Here is a 22,561-nt window from a genome sequence, read left to right on the forward strand (position 1 = left end):
CACAACATGACCTTCCAACTACTGTACTCAATACTCTGACCAATAAAGGAAAGCATACCAAACACCTTCTTCAAAATGCTATCTACCTGCGAGTCTTCTTTCAAGGAGCTGCACTCCAAGGTCTCTTTGTTCAGCCATACTCCCTGAGACCTTACCATTAAGTGTATAAGTCCTGCTAAGATTTGCTTCCCCAAAATGCAGCACCTCACATTTATCTGAATTAAACTCCATCTGCCACTTCTCAACCCATTGACCCATCTGATCAAAATCCCGTTGTAATCTGAGGTAACCTTCTTCGCTGTCCGCTACACCTCCAATTTTGGTGTCATCTGCAAACTTACTAACTCTACCTCTTATGCTCACATCCAAATCATTTATATAAATGACAGAAAGTGTGGACCCAGCACCAATCCTTGTGGCATTCCACTGGTCACAGGACTCCAGTCTGAAAAACAATCCTGCACCACCACCTTCTGTTTTCTGCCTACGAGCCAGTTCTGTATCCAAATGGCTAGTTCTCACTGTATTCCATGAGATCTAACCTTGCTAATCAGTCTCCCATGAGAAACCTTGTTGAATGCCTTACTGGAGTCCATATAGATCACATCCACCACTCTGCCCTCATCAATCCTCTTTGTTGCTTCTTCAAAAAACTCAATCAAGTTTGTGAGGCATGATTTCCCACGCACAGAGCCATGTTCACTATTCCTAATCAGTCTTTGCCTTTCCAAATACATGTACATCCTATCCCTCAGGATTCCCTCCAATAACTTGCCACAACCCACGTCAGGCTCACCAGTCCATAGTTCCCTGGATTGTCCTTATCACCTTTCTAATATAGTGGCACCACGTTAGCCAACTGCCAGTTTTCCAGCACCTCACCTGTGACTATCAATGATACAAATATCTCAGCAAGGGACCCAGCAATCACTTCTCAGCTTCACACAGTGTTCTCGGGTACACCTGATCAGGTCCTGAGGATTTATCCACCTTTTTGCGTTTCAAGATGTCCAACACTTCCTTCTCTGTAATAGTAATGTTTTTCAAGATATCACCATCTATTTCCCCACATTCTATATCTTCCATCTCCTTCTCCACAGTAAATACTGTTGCAAAATACATGTTTAGTATCTCCCCCCTCCATCTCCTGCGGCTCCACACAAAGGCCACCTTGCTGACCTTTGAGGGGCCCTATTCTCTCCCTAGTCACCCTTTTGTCCTTAAGGTGTTTGTAAAATCCCTTTGCATTCTCTTTAACCCTATTTGCCAGAGCTCTCTCATGTCCCCCTTTTGCCCTCCTGATTCCCCTCTTAACTATACTCCTATTGCCTTTTATACTCTTCTAAGGATCCACTCCATCCATCCTGTGTGTACCTGACATGCTTCCTTCTTTTTCTTCACCAAACCCTCAATTTCTCTCATCATCCAGCTTTCCCTACATCCTCAAAGAATTCAATAAGGCTTATGTGGCATAACCTGCTGGTGGTTTGGTTGGGGAGACACAGCTTGGGATAGTAATGGCTCATTCAGTCGCCAAAGGTTTTCTGAATGTGGATGTGGGGATTTTGGATGTTTTGCAAAAGATGAATAAGACCAAGCTGCAGGAATTTGCAGACAAGCTGCCATGTTGATTATCTCTAGTCAAATTAAGCTTTTCCAAATAATCATAAATCCTGTCTCTCAGAATCCTCTCCAATAATTTTACCCACCACTGACACAAGACTGACTGCCCCATAATCCCCAGGGTTATCACTATTCCCTTTCTTGCACAAGGGAACAACTTTTGCCACCCTCCAATTATCTGGTAGTACTCCAGTGGACAGTGAGGACGCAAAGATCATCACCAAAGTCGCAGCAATCTCTTCCCTCGCTTCCCGTAGCAACCTGATGCATATATCCCATCTGGGGCCCAGGGGACTTATCATTCCTCATGTTTTTCAAAACGTCCAGCACATCCTCCTTCTTAACATCAATCTGTTTGAGCATATCAGCCTGTTTCATGCTGTCTTCACAAACGACAAAGTCCCTCTCACAGGTGAATACTGAAGCAAAGTATTCCTTGAGGGCCTCCCTTACCTCTTCCACATCTCTTGACACCTAAGGTTCCCTCACCCTACCATCCCTTCCTTGCTTCACTGGGACAAACCTATCCAGCACTTGCAACAAGTGCTCCCTAAACAACCTCTACATTCTGTCCTGCATTTCCCTGAGAACATCTATTCCCAATGTATTCTCCATAGTTCCTGCCTAATAGCATTGTAATACCCCCTGCCCAGTTAAATACTTTCCCATACCATCTGCTCCTATCCTGCTCGATGACTATAGTAAAGGTCAGGGAATTGTGATCACCAAGAGATTTGAACCCTGACCTGGTTCATTGCTAAGCACCAAATCCAATATAGGAGAATGTGAGGACTGCAGATGCTGGAGATCAGAGCTTAAAAATGTGTTGCTGGAAAAGCGCAGCAGGTCAGGCAGCATTCTAGGAGAAGGAGAATCGACATTTCGGGCATAAGGGCTTATGCCCGAAATGTTGATTCTCCTTCTTCTTGGATGCTGCCTGACCTGCTGCGTTTGTCTAGCAACACATTTTTAAGACCAAATCTAATATGGCCTCCTCACATTCAGCCTATCTACATATTAAGTTAGGAATCCTTCCTGGACACAGCTGACAAATCTGCTTGAGGAAGCTTCAATAAATATGAGGGAAGTTGAAGTCACCCATGATAACAACCCTGTTACTACTGCACCTTTCCAAAATCTGCCACCCAATCTGCTCCTCCGTGTTTCTGTTGCTATTGGGGGGAGGCTAGAGAAAACTCCCAATAAAGTGACTGCTCCTTTCCTGTTTCTGATTTCCATCCATACTAACTCAGTGGACAAACTTTCCTCAATGACCTCCCTTTCTGCAGCTGTGATATATCCCTGATTGGTGATCCACTCCCCCATCTCTTTTACCTCCCTCCCTCTTCCATTTGAAACATCTAAACCCTGGAACATCCAATAACCATTCCTATCCCTGTGTTATCCAAGTCTCTGTAATGGCCACAACATCGTAGCTCCAGGCACTGAACCATGCTCTAAGTTCATCACGATTATTCTTGACACTTCTTGACTTAAAATAGACACTCTTCAACCCAGCACCCTGACTGCAACTTTGCCCTATCAACTGTCTATCTTTCCTCACACACTCTCTGCATACTGTATGCATTTGTTCACTAGCTACCCCATTCTCTGATCAGTAGCTCTGGTTTCCAGCCCTCTGCCAAACTAGTTTAAACCCTCTGGAAGAAATCTTGTGAACCTCCCACCAGGATATTGGTACCCCTTCAGTTCAGGTGAAACCTTGTACAGGTCCCACTTTCCTCACAAGGTATCCCAATGATCCACATATCTAATGCCCTCCCTCACACATTTGTTCAAATTTGATTTCCATATAATTTCCAGAATAGTACCTGATGGCATCTTATAAAATGAGGTCTGATTTGTAAGTTTGTAGATGACGCAAAGATTGGGGGAGCTGTGGATAGTAAGTGGGATTGCCAGAGGATGCAGCAGGATATAGATACAGTGGTGACATGGGTGCAGGAGTAGCAGATTGAATTTAATCCAGACAAATGTGAGGCGATGCATTATTGACACTGTCATGTCGGAAGGAAGTGTACAATAAATGGCAGAATATTTGGAAGCATTGACATACAGAGGGTCAAGGTACACAGGCCCACAGTTCCCTGAAAGTGGCAGCACAAATAGTTAAGGTGGTCACGAAGGTGTATGCCATCCCTGCCTTCATCGATCGGGCACAAAGTGTAAAACTTTACAATTTATGTTGCAGTTGTATTGAATTTTAGTTAGGCCACATTTGGAATGTTGAATTTAGTTCTCATCACCACAAAACTAGAAAGATTTGAAGGCTTTGGACAATAAACAGAAAAGGTTTACCAGGATGTCACCTGGTTTCGAGGGGATTAGCTATGAGTAGAGATTGAACAAACTTGTTTTGTTTACGACCCTCAAGGATATTGCCAGTATAATGTACTAGTGAGGCAAGGAATAGAAAGATCGGAGAGATGAATGTGTGGCTAAGGAGCTGGTGCAGGGTTACTTATCAGCGAGGATGGTACATCGGTACTCAGAGAGGACATACTGGAGGGCTTATTGACTGGGGCAAAAAGAAGCATATTTAAGGTTCAGGAAGCTAAAATCGGACAGGGCCTGTGAAGAATGTTAAAAAAGCAGGAAGAACTCAAGCAGGGAATGAGGACAGCAAGAAGAGGACATGAAATGACCTTGGCAAGTCGGGTTAAAGAGAATCCGAAGGCATTCTATACATACATTACAAACAAGAGGCTAACTAGGGAGAAAGTAGGACCACTCAAGGAAGGAGGGAACTTGTGCTTGGAGACTGAGGATGTGGGTGAGATCCTAAATGAGTACTTTGTATCAGTATTCCCCCAGGAGAAGGATATGGAGGATAGTGAGATTTGGGTGGAGCATGCTAACATGCTACGGTATTTTGAGATCAGGGAAGAAGTGGTGTTGGGTCTCTTAAAGAGCATTAAGATGGATAAGTCCCCAGGGCATGATGCTATCCACCCCAGGTTACTGAGAGAGGCAGGAGAAGAGATTGTTTGGGTCTTGACCAAGATGTTTGTGTCCTCATTAGCCACCAGAGAGGTCCTGGAGGACTAGCGAGTAGCTAATGTTGTTCCTCTGTTCAAGAAGGGAAATAGGGATAACCCAGGAAACTATAGACCGGTGTGTCTCACATTAATGGTTGGGATAGGAAATAGGATAGGATTTACACACATTTGGAAAAGCCAGGCCTAATTAGGGACGGTCAGCATGGCTTTGTGAAGCACGGATCGTGCCTGACTAAAGTGATTGCATTTTTCAAAAAGGTGACAATGGTGACTGATGAGGGTAGAGCAGCGGATGTTGGCTACATGGATTTTTGTAAGTCTTTCAGTAATGTTCCTCATGGTAGGCTCATCCATTAGATTAAGATCTCAGTAGGATGGGATCCCCGGTGACTTGGCCACATGGATTCAGAATTGTCTTGCCCATAGAAGGCAGAGGGTAGTGGTAGAAGGGTGTTTTCAAGCTGGAGGTCCGTGACTTAATGGTGTTCCACAGGGATCTGTACTGGGATCTCTGCTGGTTGGGATATTTATAAAATGACTTGGATGAACATGTAGATGTGTGGTTTAGTAAGTCTGCAGATGATACAAGGATCTGTGGAGTTGTGGATAGTGTGGAATGTTGTCAAAAGATTCGGCAGGATATAGATCAGTGCAGGTATGGGTGGAGAAATGATAGATGGAGTTTCATCTGGGTAAGTGTGAGGTGCTGCATTTGGGAATTCAAATGTTAGGGAAATGTATACGGTTAATAGCAAGACCCTGAACAGCATTGCTGTATAAAGGGATTTTGGGGTTCAATTCGATAGCTTCCCTAAAGTGGCCACACCAGTAGATAGGATGGTAAGGAAGGTGTATGGCATGCTTGCCTTTATTGGATGAGGAATTAAGTACAAGAGTCAGGATTTCATGTTGCAGCTTTATAAGCCTTTGGTCTGGCCACACTGAGGGTATTGCATTCAGCTCTGGTCACCACTTCACAGGAAGGATGTGGAGGCTTTGCAAGGTTGCAAGTGGTTTACCAGGATGTTACCTGGATTAGAGGGTATGAGCTATAAGAAGCGTTGACAAAAATTAGGGTTGTTTTCTCTGGGGTGGAGGAGGCTGAAGGGAGATTTGATAGAAGTTTATAAAATTGTGAGATTCATAGATAGGGTTTTACCCAGAGATGAAATATCTAAAGTTAGGGAGCATGCATTTAAGGTGAAAGGGACAAAGTTCAAAGGAGTTGTGAGGTGTAAGTATTTTACACCAAGAGTGATAGGGGTCTGGAAGGCACTGCCAAGGATGGTGGAGGGAGCAGATACAATCGGGGCGTGCAAGAGACTTTTAGATAAGCACATGGTTATGTAAGGGATGGAGGGATATGGACAAGGGGCAGGCAAAAGGGATTCATTTAAATTGGCGTCATTTTCACCACAACATCGTGGGCCTAAGTGCCCGTTCCTGTGCTGTACTCCTCTAGGCTCTATTTTCAACTAACGTCAGAGGCTGAGGGGCTACCTGACAGAAATTTTCAAATTTATGAGAGGCATGGAGAGAATGCACAGATGGAATCTTTATCTCAGGATAAAAATGTCACTCACGAGAGGAGATAGATTTCAGGTGAAAAGGTGAACTTTTAAAGCAGATGTGAGAGGGAAGATTTTTACCCAGAGGGTGGTAAATGCCCGGAATGTGCTGTCAGAGAATACAACAGCAACATTTAAGAAGCATATTGTCAGAAACATGAATAGACGGGAAAACAGGGGCATGGACTGCACAGAGACAAAAGGATTTTAGTTTAGAAATGTATCATGTGTTGGCACAGGCTTGGTGGGCCATAGGGCTACTTCCTGTGATGAATTGTTCTTTGTTGTTTCCATCTTATTAACATTGTTATATCCAAACATCAACTTACTGGAAGGATAAGGGCCACTGGAAGGAGAAGGGCAGCACGTGGATGGGAACGCCATCACCTCAGAGCCCCCTCTCCATTGTGTGACCGTCACTGTCTTCAAATCCTGGAACTGCCCACTGAACAATGCTGGGGTACTGACACCACATTGTAGCAGGGAGGAGAAAGTGAGGACTGCAGATACTAGAGATCAGAGTCAAAGAGTGTGGTGCTGGAAAAGCTCAGCCGGTCAGGCAGCATCCCAGGAGTGGGAGAATCGACATTTCAGGCATAAGCCCTCCATCAGAATTGAGGCTTGTGGCCTAAGGGGGCTGAGAGATAAATGGGAGGGGGATGAGGTGTGGGTGAAGGTAGCTGGGATTGTGAAAGGTGGGGGTGAAGGTGGGAGGACAGAGAGGAATGTGGAGCAGATAGGTAGGTAGGAAGATGGACATGCAGGACAGTTCAAGAGGGTGGTGCCTAGTTGGAAGGTTGGATCTGGGATAAGGTGGGGAGAGGGGAAATGAGGAAGCTGATGAAATTCACATTGATCCCGTGTGGTTGGAGGGTTCCAGGGTGAAAGATGAGGCGTTCTTTCTCCAGGAGTCGGGTGACCAGGGTTTGGCGGTGGAGCATTGTAAATGCCTGCGACTGCTCAGGTGAAATAAAAACCATTCAGAAGGGAGGGCAGAAATACAGTTACAGCAACTGGAATAAACAGGGCACAAAAATTGGCCAAAAAGCAAAGCATGCTGGGAATCCTGAGCCAAGACAGACATACAAGAGACAATTCTGCCCAGGGAAAGGTCCTTGCAAGATTTACGCTCGGATAATTGAAAACTGGAGAGGCACCAGAGCACATTACAAAGTGTGTTAAACAAACATCACAAGATGCATGGGACATGCCTCAGTAAGGCAGAAGACCAGGTGTGTATTCGGGGACGAAACCAGACTTCCAGGCCCAAGGCAGACACATCGAACGGGTCACTGTTAGCAAGCCATCGAGTACCATTAGCAGCATTTCAAGGTGATAAAACCAATGAGTTTGATTCCCCTGATTAGCAAGTCCTTGGAAGGTTCCAGAATGTAGCCAGGAGGGTATAAGAACCCGGGTCTGGCAGGACTTTACCGGACTCCACTCTCCAGCCGACCTACAGGCAGGTCAGGATACAGCAGTGGGCAGAGCAGCTCACCCTCCGACCAGAGAGAGAATCAACTCATGAAGAGAGGTACAGATGGAACAATTCAACAGAGCAGCAAAAGGTCTGGGAAGTGTTTTAATATTCAAAAGAATTGGATCGTTAGAAATAGAGTTTGTAAAATTGTCGAGTGTAGTTTTTCCCTTTGTTGTCTCAAATAAAGTTGAGACTTGGCTGACTGACTGCAGTCTCATGCTGTGTTGTCCTTACCTGATACACGCTAAGGAGCCTGGGTAAATAAATATTGTGAACACTGGTCGAGGAGTCTGCAGGCTCTTAGAAACACTCATTACTAGATAAAAGACATGGACTGTAGCAACTCAAAAACAGGGCTCACCACCATCTTCGGGCAAGAAGGGATGAGCAATAAAAACCAACCTTTTCAGAATCTCCTGCACACCGAGAGGCAACAGGAAATACTGTGTGTCTGCAAAGTGAAATGACTGAACTGAAGTACTGTTGCGGGTTCAGACTTTGTTTGACATTTTTTATTTCTTAATGTGAATGAAGAGCACTTGAACCTCTCATATAAAGATAAATGCCAGCTTCACCCATTGCTCTGAAATACAGACCCTGTAAATGTACAGATGGACAATTGAAACTCAGCCTCAGGTCTGCCGTTTGGGTCTGTCTTTCTTTCAGTGAATATTGTGTGGTCCAGATTTGACCAACATTTGCACCATTGCTGTTCATGAGTGAGATACTGAGCTAATTTTATTACTTTGCTTAAACAGACACGCAAGTCACCATTTGGCCCATTTCACAATAATGTCTCCATGGCGATACAACATTTTAACGTTGAACCATGAGACATGCAAAGAAATATTGTTACGAGACATAAAGTGACTTCACCCACACCAGGACCATCCAAATCCCTGAATTTGACTAACTGCAGATTTTACAACATGAGACAGAAAATGTACCTGTCATTCTCCCAGGCTCTTTACTCCCTGGAACAGTGATAACTCTTGTGGTAAAACCTGAACCAAGCAGGAACGAGGAGGTGGGTGGTGGGTGGGAGAGTGATACCACACGGCATGGGGACACCACCTGAGACTGGAGGGAATGATCCCTGGCATCGGGAAAGTGGTCCGGGAAAAGGTCTGGGAGAGATTACAACTGGGGAAGGGGAAGAGAAGCCTGGAGCAGGGAATGGTGAAGAGATGGGAGTGGGAGCTGGAGTGACACTTGGACAGACCAGAGGGTGGGAATGGAGGGACAGTCTCGAGGGGTTGAATATCCTATTCTGCCATCTTTACTCAGGAAATAAATTTCAAACATTAAATCCTAACCTTTAGCTGGGCTTCACCAACCAAAATGTGAAAATACATCAGGTTTGAGCTGACAGATCTCACAAGAGGAGTCACAGTCTCACTGCCTGTGCCAGTGGTTATAATCACATATGTAGGGAGGAAAAACATTTCGTTGGTGTAGATTGAAAAATGCAGTCAGGGAGGTGAATGAGGAAAAGGCTGTAAACTTTGATTGAATGTCAGAGGGCTCCGTCACCGGGTTTACAGCAGAACAACAGTCAAAATTGATGAAGGGAATGCTGAGAGATGGGTTCAACCCATCGGGCCACCCCCCACCCCAGAGGAAATTGTTCATGGATGGTTTGAAGAATGATAAAGATCAGAAAGGGGAAGTGATCATCACCACTTTATATTTACAGTTGTGTCGATGAGTTAATACTAAAACAAGAAGAAACGGTGAGTCAGTGGCTGCAGCAGGTGTCGATGAGGATAAGGTAGAAACAGCTGAAAAATGGGCAGTAGACAGGGACACCCCGTATACTGAATCACAGCTATATACCTCACTACACTGCCCGGAGGTGGGAACTCACCCCATAGTTAAAGAGGGCTCACTGAAAATTAGGCTGTTGTTCATGCACAACATCAAAGATTCAATATTGGATTAATAATGAATTTCAAATCTTTGGGAATAGAGTGAAGTGTATGTTTTTGATTCTAATTAAAAACAAGATTTTGTGCTTTACACCCTCAGGTTGTTCTCACAATCTCGATAAACTATTGTTTGGCAAATATCAAACTGAACTCAGCTTTTGAAAAAGTTAATGAACAGCAGATTGCGGCAGTTTTCCTGAACAAAGTATAATTACAACAACATCACTCAGTGAGTTGGCCCCACCCCCCTGTCTCAGACCCACAGTGAGTTAACTCTTTCTGCTGGCAGCTTCCTTTCAATTCCCCCAGACACCTTCCATATCTCTAAATGTGTATTAATGGAAATTTACAGACGTCCCATTGGGATTTGCCTGTTCGAGACTTGGCCTTGACCAGCCAAGACATGTGTTATCTTCTGAGACAAAGTGTTTGTGAATGGGAGAACCTGAAACTGACTCCAATCTCTTGGGTGTCTGATCTTGAAGAAAACTGTTTCACACCACCAAACCTGGAGAGTTGTTTCTGAAACTGGGATGAGAGTCACCAAGTCATGCAGCACGGAAACAGACCCTTTGGTCAAACCAGTTCATGCTGACCATCATCCCAAACTAAACTCATCCCACCTGACTGCGCTTGGACAATATCCCTCCAAACAATTCTTATTCATGTGGTTATCACAACGTCTTTTAAATGTTGTAACTGTAGCTGCATCCACCACTTCCTTTGGAAGTTCATTCCACACATGAACAACTCTGTGTAAAAAACTTGCATCTCATGTCGTCATTAATTTTTTCTCCTCTCATCCTAAACATATCCCCTCTTGTCTTGAAATCACCCACCCGAAGGAACAGGCACCTGCCATTCACCTTGTCTATACCCCTCATGATTTTATAAACTTCTATAAGGTCCTCTCTCACCCTCCGACACCCCAGTGAAAACATTCTCAGCCTGTCTAGCATTTCATTATAACCCAAATTCTCCATTCCTGGGAACATCCTGGTAAACCTCTTCTGGAATAAATTGATAAATGCATTGATAATCAGTGCTACTTTAAACACTCAATGGTGAAATTACATGATGTTTAAGAAGCAGTTCAGTGATCTAGTCTGTGAGCAGCGTTCTGATCACCTCGGGAGCTGTTCAGGAATAGAGGGCTTTACTGCATATCCTCAAGTTGCTGAAAGCAGCTGGTTTTATGGATATTTGAAAAGTGAGATATTGGAAGAATGTGACCAAATTCTGTTTCTCCATCACTGAATTTTACAGCTGCATTCACGTGGCTATGACTTCCACCTCATTTGCTTTTCCGACTATCTTTCGGGCCATCAGCCAGTACAGATACAACACATTCTACCCCTTCTTCCAAGGAATTAAATTGTAAGCCCATAATGCATTGGAGCAGAATTTGTCCATTCAGCCCATTGAGTTTATTCTGCTATTCCATCATGGCTGATAGGTTTCTCAACACCATCCTCCTGCCTTTTTCCTTAGCCCTTGATTACTTGTAAACAATTATTTACAAACATATGAATTAAGATCATAATTAGGCCATTTGCCAGAATCAGGAAACATTGGAGAGTAAAGGCCAAGGCAGTGGTGACCCAGTGACAGTCAGTGCCTGGGAAGTATTGATCCAATCACCGTCAGTGCCAGGACAACAGTGATCCAGTGAGATTCCAAGCCAGGGAAATGGCAATCCAGTGTGAGTCAGTGTCAGGGAAATGGTAATGCAATGAATGTCAGTGCCAGGAAAATGCTGATTCAGTGAGAGACAATGTCAGTGAAAGAGTGACCCCACCGGAGCCAATGCCATGTGAACAGTAATGCAGTGATAAACAGTGTCAGGGGAGGTGTCCCCAGTGACAGGTTGGGTCAGGAGCTGGATATCAGTGGGAGTAGTTTTGAAGGGGGTGTGGGAATCATTCAGCCAGTCTCAGTATATCTCAGGGAAGGAGGGAAAGACACAAACAGGATCTTTATGAGATGCTGCAATCATAGGGCAGTGAACACCCCACCGGCCTTACCCTGCTACTATGAGTAAACTGTGGTCTGTCCATGGTCAGGGAGCAGAATAGCCCCCGTGTCCAAACTGACTGCAGGGAAAGCTGCAGGAACCCCAGGAAATGAAGATGTACAAAACTGAACCCCAAAGGTGAAATTGTTTTCTCCTCATCACCAGTGACTGGGAGATTAATCTACCAATCCAGTGCATTCCCAAACCGGGAAGAGTGACAACCCTGACCATGTGAGTGGGTAGCAATTACAAAAACAGTGTTCCCAGGAGCCAGCACACAGAGAGTTAATTATTTGTGAATCCATTGTAATGTCAGAGCTAAGAGAAATTTCCATAAAAAATCAGCTGGCATGTTTCTCCACCATGACGTTCCTACCTAAGGATACACTGTATTCAAAACCATCTTCATCAAAGAATATATAACGAGTGTAACTCTGTGCTCAAACTGCAGATCCACCTGAAGGTGCTGAGAGTCAGTCAGTGCGTTCACCAGTGATCTGAGAGAACACCAAGATGCTGAGAATCTTCTTCACTGTGTCTGTCCTCTTAGGGCATCAAATTGCTGCACAGGACCCAGAGCAGGAGGTGATCGACCTCTGTAAGGGTGTTGACTGTGTCGGGCCAAATCAAGTCACCCAGGACAAGGTCAGTACAGCTGAGAGTTTCCTCTGTTCTGTCATGTTCGAACCAGTGGAAATTATTCCATGTTGTTTTTAACCCCTAACCTGCAGTGCATCGACAGTGCACATCCCAACCCTGAACCATGAGGCTGGACTGAAATTACTCCTCGGGCCTCATTAACACTTTCTACATGAGCTGCCATCGCCTGCCTGGCTCCCACTGCCAGCTTGTGCAGTAAGAAGAATATCAGGGCTTCCATCTCCAGCAGCAGGTGAAGGGAGGGGTCAGTGTGCTCACAGAGAGGGGGCTGGTGGGGGACAACACAAGGACTGTAGAGTCAGGGAGCTCTCCTACTGCTCCTGTCTTCACTCAATCTAACCCTGTTTCTGAAAGGCAGATGATCACAGGCTGAAGGTCTCTGTGTTCAATGTGGAAGAGGCCAATGTGGAAGAGGAATCCCCTCAACCCCAACCCTGGATTGCTCCTTAATTCCACATATTTGTTTCAATGAATTCAAATTCTATCATCTGCCCTGCTGGGGTTCAGTCCAGGTCCCCAGAACATGACCTGGGTCTATGGATTAATACTCTTGTGATAAATCCCATTTGGTGATCATTCCTCATACCTCAAAGAATTTCTCTGTTTAAATAATGTGTTAAAACATACAGAGAGATGCACAACACCGGGACATGTGGGCATTAACATTGGCTCAATGTAGAAGCATTTCAATAACATTATCTCAATGTTGTTATTGAGAACCCAAAGGGATGGAGCAAGGCAAGTCAAACACGACAACATGAAAGATGAGCGAGTGAGAGAGAAAGGGAATGAATCAGGAAGTGCTGCTGTCAGGAATCCCATTAAAAACTCCAAACTCTGTTTCAGACTCAGTCCCTCCAGAACATGAAGGCTCTTCCACACCTGGACACTTGGGACAGTTCTCTCAGCATTGATGTACTTTGGTGGGAGTACAGTTTATACCATACAGTGACATTTTTTACTCTCATTTCAGACTTATGATGAGGTGACATACGTAAATATACAATATGTTGAGACAGAGGTTCATGGAACGGATTTGGAGCAAGTAGTGGAGCTCGGTCTGGACAAACTGTTCAAGTATTCACGTTTTGGCAATGCTGAAGGTATATCAGATATCCCATCAAAGTAACAACAGAATATAGTGACTGTTCACTCTTTCACATTTCTTGCTTAATACTTTCTACATCAACAAACACATTGACAAAACATTCCACAACTGTCAATCCCTGGGGATCCCTTGGTCACATGCTGCTATTTAATCAAAGTGTCACCCTCTTTTGATACTTGACTTTATGGTCCCAGAATCTGGGAAGGTTTCCTTCTTGTGGTGGGAGTGGGATTTCAATCTCACTGTCTGACTTCAGCCATGATCGCTGAATTGTCCTCACACAAATAAAGGCTCCCTGCCAGGCATGAAACCCACTGTTGGAGTCCTTGTGGAAGGTGACACACTGCATATTCACCATCTGCGATTCCCTCCATCTCTCCCAAAGACCCACAAACAGCCTCACTCACTGACATGTCTTTCACATTGAATGTTTTAAGACAATTAAAACAGCTGAGGTCCTCTTTCCAGCTCTGATGGCTTGGACACTGTCCAAAACTATACTGCTGTCCTGTTGGTACGGTATTTGTCTTGTGAACAGTTTCCTTGTGGTCTCTGGGCTCTCCTTCTAAAGATGACAAAAGTAATCTCAGCATTGTAAACACTGCAAATCGATTATTTCGCCATTTAGGGAAGGTCTAATTCTTTCTTGAAACAGCTGTTGTGAACCAAAGTGTAAAACATAATTTCTTTGTTCTGCCTCTCACAATGTGATCTATTTGACGGTGGGGAAATCAAACAGAGAGAAAACCTGTTTACTGTATTGTAAGAGGCCATTCAGCCCATCATGCCTGTGCCAGCTCTCTGAAGGACCACTCACAAAATGCCACTTCTCCACCTTCTCCTCATAGCTCAGCACATTCTCCCCTTTCAGCATCGAATTTAATTTCTGCACAAATGAGTTTTTGGTCACATTGGGAAACTTTTATGAGTGAACAGGGGAAACAGATGTGTATTGTGCTCTCGCTTAGAAGATCAAGGATGGATTTTGCTGGTGGGCCAAAACCCCTGTCATTTGGGAAAACATGGGGTTGGTTTATGGTCTTATGATTTAGCTTCTATTTGGGGATTTTCTGCAGTGTCCTTCACTGATGGCAGATGTGTAAAACAGTTGCTCAAGATAGAAAGAGAAACTAAAGTTTGCTGAAGCTCTGTAGGGGAAGATAGAGAATGTCAAAGGTGTTTTTGGAATACAAATACTTTTGGGTTGTGTTTTGAAATCTTTAAATGTACGATCTATGAAAATAATTCACTTCAATCTGTTTTATTTTCACTCCTTATAAACATTGCCTGCTTTATTGTTCAAAGCAATCTGCACGTTTGAGTGCTTGTGGTTTTTGTGACTGGTCTCTCTCTGAACTAAGAACAATTCACAATATGATCGATCAAGTCACAGTCCCATCTGGGATCTGATTTGGGCTGTAATACCATCAGCTGGGATCATAATGTTTGGATTTCTGGACAAAATTTTTTAAAAAATTACTGCATTTAAGAAAGATCTATGTCTTTCTTTTTAAAGTCACAACTTGGCGGTGGTTCGGGACCTAAAACAGCAGCATTGTGGTGATGTTTGTTGCACAGTTTAATGTTGCTGACAGCTTTGTGGGAGTTAAAGTAATAACAGTGGGTTATTTGATCAAAATTAAAACTAGGGAATTATCAGATAAATGGAAGGTACAATGCAAAGTAGGATCTCATGCAGATGAGATTGTTCAAGTAATGATCCAACAATGTGAATGTGTTTCATTCATTCCTGGGGTGTTGGCATTGCTGGCTACACCAGCCTTTATTACCCATCCCTCCCTGTCTAGATGGCTGTTAAAAGTCAACCACTTTTCTGCAGTTTTAGTGTCACATATAGACCAGTCCAGGCAAGGGCAGCAGTTTCTGTCTCCAAAGGGATGTTACTGAACCAGAACGGTGCTTTATCCCCAACAATGGTTACATGGCTATCAGCGGATACTTAATTCCAGATTTTTGTTCACCTTTGAACTCAAATTCTATCCTGACAGGATCTGAACCAGCGTCCCCAGGACATTACCGAGCTCTCTGGATTAATACATGAGCAATAATACCATGAGACCATGACGTCCCCCAGTTGAAGAAAGGAAAATGAAAGTATGATGTCACAGGTGAAAGTAACACAGCTAGAGATAGAAATGACAGGCCTTCAGTTTGGAGACGAACAGAAATAAGGGAAAGAGAGTTCAGAGAAAGTTGTAATAGAATGGGAGGAAAAGGTAAGAAAAATTAAAATGGAGGCAAGGTGAAACCAAGGAATCTGAAAGAAAGATAACTTGAATTCTAAAGAGCCAGGAAACTCTGAGAACTGGAGGAGCGAAAGAAAAGCTTCAGTGGGAAAATGAAGAAAGAAGGAGGGAGGAGCTTGGAGGATGATTCTGGTTCCAATCAGGGATTTCCTTAAAGAATCTACTCAGAATCCTTACATTTACTGACAATGGAGTCAAAAGGTCTTGTGCCTCATCTGAAAAGGTTGTTGAACAGAGGATGTGGCTTCGAGAGATCTGGACCTGAACAGGACAGTGTGTTTTGGCAGGTACAGCTCTGACTGTGTGTGTCAGATTGTCAGAGGGACAAGCGGAGCAGAACTGCAGAGTACAACACAGTCAAAGACACAGTGCTCAATATTTAGGAGATTGTGCCTGAAGCTTCGCAATTAACAATTAGGATCGCAAGGAAGAAAACTAATTTTTTTTATTTCAAAAATATACTTTATTCATAAAATAATTTGGTGGCCTGTACAGTTGGACATGCCATACATATGTAAACATTCCATTTCTTTGCATACCGAAACAAAGTAATCATTCCTATTTACAGGTCTGTACAATTACATTTTTTAGCTGAGGCGTCAGCAGAGCCCCTAATTAAAAATTGTCAAATTTGCAAAAGAGAAGGAAATGCTGTGGGATCAGTGGTTCAGGTGTGAGGGGTTGAATGGCCTTTTCCTGCTCTCCGTTTGTATGTTTGTGTCCACGTGTGTTCCTGTGTGATGTGGAATTCACTGCCTGGAATAGGGAAGGAAACAACTTCAATCACAGCATTCAAAGATGAACATCTAAATAATGAGAGAAAAGATGTGGATGTTTGGAAAGAGAGCAGGTCCGTGTAATGAGCTGGTTACATCAACCAAACAGCCAGCACAGGAGTCCCCTCCCCCAGTGCTGTGTCACTCTGTGAGGCTATTATTCAATCTGTCACATCAGTGTCTGCCCCACTTCAGCAATGTCACCCTGACCCCTCACCTGTAACCTCTGACTCACTGTCAGTGACACCACAAATGATCACCGAGTAAAATGTTATAACAGGGTTTTTCTCTATCTACAGAAACAATAGTTCCTATCACTGCACCTTGGGTCCTCATTGGATACTTGGTAAATGGAACATTTCCACAGAGATTCAATGTAGGTGTGGCCATCGTTCCTGAAGTTAACAGTCCGCCCACATCTACAGATCAAACAATTAAACAAAGATCGTTCTTTTTGGGTCGGTTCTTTGTGAGGTGAGTTTTGATGTTGCAATATTGTGATTAATGTTTCTTTATGTATATTCCTGTTCGGGTGAAAGGAAAGACTGGTAGGTATAGGGAATGCTGGATGACTAAAGAAATTGAGTGTTTGGTTAAGAAAAAGAAGGAACCATATGTAAGGTATAGACAGGATAGATCGAGTGAATCCTTAGAAGAGTATAAAGGAAGTAGGAGTGTACTTAAGAGGGAAATCAGGAGGGAAAAAAGGAGACATGAGAAAGCTTTGGCAAATAGAATTAAAGAGAATCCAAAGAGTTTTTGCAAATACATACAGGACAAAAGGCTAACTAGGGAGAGAATAGGGCCCCTCAAAGATCAGCAGGGCAGCCTTTGTGTGGAGCTGCTGAAAAAGGAGGAGATACTGAATGAATATTTTGCATCAGTATTTACTGTGGAAAAGGTTATGGAAGGTATAGATTGTAGGGAAATAGATGGTGACATCTTGCAAAATGTCTATATTGCAGAGGAGGAAGTGCTGGATGTCTTGAAATGGATAAAGGTGGATAAATCCCCAGGACCTGATCAGGTGTACCCTAGAACTCTGTGGGAAGCTAGAGAAGTGATTGCTGGGCCTCTTGCTGAGATATCTGTACCATCGATAGTCACAGGTGAGGTGCCAGAAGGCTGGAGGTTGGCTAATGTGGTGCCACTGTTTAAGAAGGGCAGTGAGGACAAGCCAGGGAACTATAGACCAATGAGCCTGACATCGGTGGTGGGCAAGTTGTTGGAGGGAATCCTGAGGGACAGGATGTACATGTATTTGGAAAGGCAAACACTCATTAGGGATAGTCAACATGGCTTTTTGTATTGGAAATCATGTCTCACAGCCTGATTGAGTTTTTTGAGGAAGTAACAAAGAGGATTGATGAGGGCAGAACAGTAGATGTGATCTATATGGACTTCAGTAAGGTGGTCGACAAGGTTCCCCATGGGAGACTGATTAGCGAGGTTCGATCTCATGGAATACAGGGAGAGCTAACCATTTGGATATAGAACTGGCTCAAAGGTAGAAGACAGAGGGTAGTGGCAGAGCATTGTTTTTCAGATGGAGGCCTGTGACCAGTGGAGTGCTACAAGGATCGGTGCTGGGCACTCTACTTTTTGTCATTTATATAAATGATTTGGATGCGAGCATAAGAGGTACGTTAGCAAGTTTGCAGATGACTCCAAAATTGGAGGTGTAGTGGACAGCGAAAAGGGTTACCTCAGATTGCAACAGGATCTTGACCACATGGGCCAATGGGCTGAGAACTGGCAGATGGAGTTTAATCAGATAAATGTGAGGTGCTACATTTTGGGAAAGCAAATCTTAGCAGGACTTATTCACTTTATGGTAAGGTCCTGGGGAGTGTTGCTGAACAAAGAGACCTTGGAGTACAGGTTCATAGGCCCTTGAAAGTGGAGTCGCAAGTAGATATGATAGTGAAGAAGGCATTTGGTATGCTTTCCTTTATTGGTCAGAGTATTGAGTACAGGTGTTGGGAGGTCATATTGTGGCTGTACAGGACATTGGTTAGGCCACTGTTGGAATATTGCATGCAATTCTGGTCTCCTTTCTATCAGAAAGATGTTGTGAAACTTGAAAGGGTTCAGAAAAGATTTACAAGGATGTTGCCAGGGTTGGAGGATTTGAGCGAAAGGGAGAGGCTGAACAGGCTGGGGCTGTTTTCCCTATAGCTTCGGAAGCTGAGAGGTGACCTTGTAGAGGTTTACAAAATTATGAGGGGCATGGATAGGGTAAATAGGCAAAGTCTTTTCCCTGGGGTCGGGGAGTCCAGAACTAGAGGGCATAGGTTTAGGGTGAGAGGGGAATGATGTAGAAGAGACCTGAGGGGAAACTTTTTGACACAGAGGGTGGTACGTGTATGGAATGAGCTGCCAGAGGATGTGGTGGAGGGTGGTAGAATTACAATATTTATGAGGCATCTGGATGGGTATATGAATAGGAAGGGTTCGGAGGGATATGGGCCGGGTGCTGGCAGGTGGGACTAGATTGGGTTGGGATATCTGGTCGGAATGGACGGGTTGGATCGAAGGGCCTGTTTACATGCAGTATATCTCGACAACTCTATGACTTTATGTCACCATCGTTCCAGTGTGGGGTGTACAACATTACAAATCACACAACACCAGTTTATAGTCCAACAGGTTTAATTGGAAGCACTAGCTTTCGGAGCACCGCTCCTTCATCAGGTGAAGACACACACAGACACACACACACTCCCACACTCACACATGCACCCTCTTACAGACTTAGACCACTTTATATACACACACACACAGACACACACATGCACACACACACATTGGTGAGGTGAATTTGTACTTGCAGAGTTACATTGTACTTTGCTAAAAAACTGCATGAATCCATGTAAGACTCTGTTAGCTCACTTTTTAGGATCGAATCAGTCTAAACACGACGACACAGACAGGGACCACAGGGGGCTAACACCTTCAATATCTCAACATCTTATATGGGCTGACACCAACTGTTACAGTTAACCTGAGAATGTAACTTGTTAAAAAAATGTTGTGATTTACATCTGAAAGAAGTGAAACTATCATGGTCATTCTAACAGATGAGAGACTTAAAAAAGAATCAAGGTATTTTTCCATATATAATTTCGGTTACATCACACTGTAAACTTTTGCTATAAATTCTGTGTCTGACAATTGTGTACTCCACAACCACCTGATGAAGGAGCGTCGCTCCGAAAGCGAGTGCTTCCAATTAAACCTGTGGGACTATATCCTGGTGTTGTGTGATTTGTAACTTTGTACACCCCAGTCCAACACCGGCATCTCCAAATCATTCTAGTCAGGGTAAGGCTGAGATTAACAGGTCCATCCAGTTACACTGGGACATTGGTCAATATGAATGGTGTTGTGGAGTGGTTCATATCTCACAATCTCCAGCTCCATCTCCTGAGAACACAGCCAGTCCTCCACATTCACATTACTCCAGTTCACACAGAGCTGGCTCCTGGATTCTGAAATTCTCATCTGCAGCATGGTTCACATTTTTCACAGAAGACTTTCACTTCATTTGAACAAAGGGTCTTTGAAGCAGCCCCTTTCGTCAGCTTCACCCTTCTAGGTCATGGCAGATTATCCACTTTAATGAAATATTCCCACAATATTCCCATTCCTATTGATGCTGTTATGGTCGAGTCATAGAGTCATACAGCACGGGAACAGACTGTTCGGTCCAACCAGTCCATGCTGACCATAATCCCACACTAAACTAGTTCCACCTGCTTGGGCTTGGCCCATGTCCCTCCAAACATTTCTTATTCATGTTCTTATCCAAATGTCCCTTAAACATTGTAACTGTACCCATATTCACCACTTTCTTTGGATGTTCATTCCACACACAAATCAGTCTGTGTCGAAAAGTCGCCCCTCATGTCTTTTTTAAATCTTTCTCCTTTCGCCTTCAATATATTCCCCCTTGTCTTAATTCCCCAATCGAGGGAAGAGACACCTGCCATTCACCATATTTATATCCCTCATGGTTTTATAAACCTCTGTAAGGTCACCCTTCAACCTCCTCTGCTCCAGTGAAAGACATCCCAGCCTATCCAACTCTCCTTTTCGCTCAAATCCTTCATTCCCAGAAACATCCTCGGTAATCTCTTCTGAAACTTCTCTCCAGCTTTAAAAATGCCCATACTATAACAGAGTGACCAGAACTGGACACATTACTCTGGAAGAGGCCTCACCAATCTCCTGTGCAACCTCAACACAGTGTCCCAACTCTGATACTCAAACATCTGAGCAATGAAGGCAAGTGTGCTCAATGCCTTCTTAACCACTCTGTCTACATTTGATGCAAACTTCAAGGAATTATGTATCTGAACCATTGGGTCACCCTGTTGTACAACATTACAAAAGACTCTACTTTTAATTGATTAAATTCCCTACAGAGTGAAAACAGGCACTTCGGCCCAACCAGTCCACACTGCCCCTCCTAAGAGTAACCCACCCAGACCCATTTCCCTCTGACGAAAGCACCTAACACTATGGTGTAATTTAGCATGGTCAATTCACCTGACCTGCATATCTTTGGATTGTGGGGGGAAGCCCATGCAGACAGGGGGAGAATGTGCAAACTCATACAGACAGTCACCCGAGGCTGGAATCGAACCCAGATCCCTGGCGCTGTGAGGCTGCAGTGCTAACCACTGAGCCACCATGCCGCACGTATATTGCATAACTCATATGAGGTCTACCTGGCTGACCTCATTACAATCACTGCATCCTGCCCTCTCTGAATCCGAGACCAGAGGCCTGGCCTTTTTCTTTTGTAGCTGCTCCTGGGGTGTTTGAGCATCGGGTCAGGTTCCTTTAACACTGCCCCTGAGAGGGGCAGCTTGTGATTGGCAGTAACTTGCCTCTTACCCCTGGAGCATCTCTGAAGACGTTCATTCTGATCTTCAGGTGACAATGGCATCAAGGTGGTGACACCCGCCATGCCCATCTCAGATTCCGAGGTCTCTTCATCGCTTGATGGACAGGGAGAACCCACGGCTTCTGTCAGCCCTTCTGATGTGTCTGGTTTCTTGGGTCAGTTTGGATTCCGCACTGTTTGCGCGTTTGCAGCTTTCATGTGGACCATGTGCTTGTTCAGGAATGTCGGACCAACATGAACATTATACATCACTGGACCTGACCTTGCACTGACCATGCCTCTTACCCATTCAGGGCTCATCCTGTGGTTCCTACACTAAACATTGTCCCCTGAAGTAAAGTGTCTTTCGTTCACCAGAGTCTTGTGTCCGGCATTGACATTCCAAATGCCACTGACACACCGCCACTCCCACCAACCCCCCAACGCCACCCCACCCCACGCAGGTCTGGGAAGATCAGGTTTAACCTGGTGTTGCATCTTCTCCCCATTAGTAACTCTGTTGGATATATCCCTATAGTTGTAAGCGGGGTATTCCTGTGCTCAAATAGGAGCCAATACAGTGTGGTAACTAATGAAGCCATTGGCTGTTCGTTAAGCATGTCTTCAAAGCTTGTACTGTTCTTTCTGCCACACTATTGGATGGTGGATGGTGTGGAGCTGTCATGATGTAAAATGCCATTTGACTGAAAGTAATTCTCCAATTCTCTGCTGGTAACTGATGGCCCTTTATCTGTGACCAACAGTACTGGGAGGGGGTGTAGTGCAAAAGATGCAGCTTTTCTATTGTCGTCCCCATGTTTGATGAATGTACTCTATGCACATCCGTAGGCGCCTACAATGACTAAGAACATTGAGCCTGTGAAAGGAGCCTGCAGAATCAATGTGTAACTGAGTCCAGGGTATACCGGCCATTCCCAAGAATGTGGGGGAGCTGCTGGTTGTAATTGTTGCCCTTTTTGGCACTCTGGGCACTGCCCCACAAGTGTGGTTATGTCTGCATCTAATCCTGGCCATCCGATGTAAGTTCTTGCCAAAATCTTCATTTTGAAAACCCCTGGATGACCCTGATGGAGTTCAGCCAGTATCTGGTGGTGACCTTTGCTCCCCATAACAAATCGCCATTGTCTACTATGATCTGGTCCCTCCAGGTCCAAAAAGGTTTCAGGTCTGGTTGTGATGGTCCTTTGGTTTCACCCATCACCACC

This window comes from Chiloscyllium plagiosum, unplaced genomic scaffold, assembly GCF_037043375.1.
Source record: "Chiloscyllium plagiosum isolate Xiang-an unplaced genomic scaffold, Cpla_swu_hap1 HiC_scaffold_3, whole genome shotgun sequence".
Taxonomy (NCBI): domain Eukaryota; kingdom Metazoa; phylum Chordata; class Chondrichthyes; order Orectolobiformes; family Hemiscylliidae; genus Chiloscyllium; species Chiloscyllium plagiosum.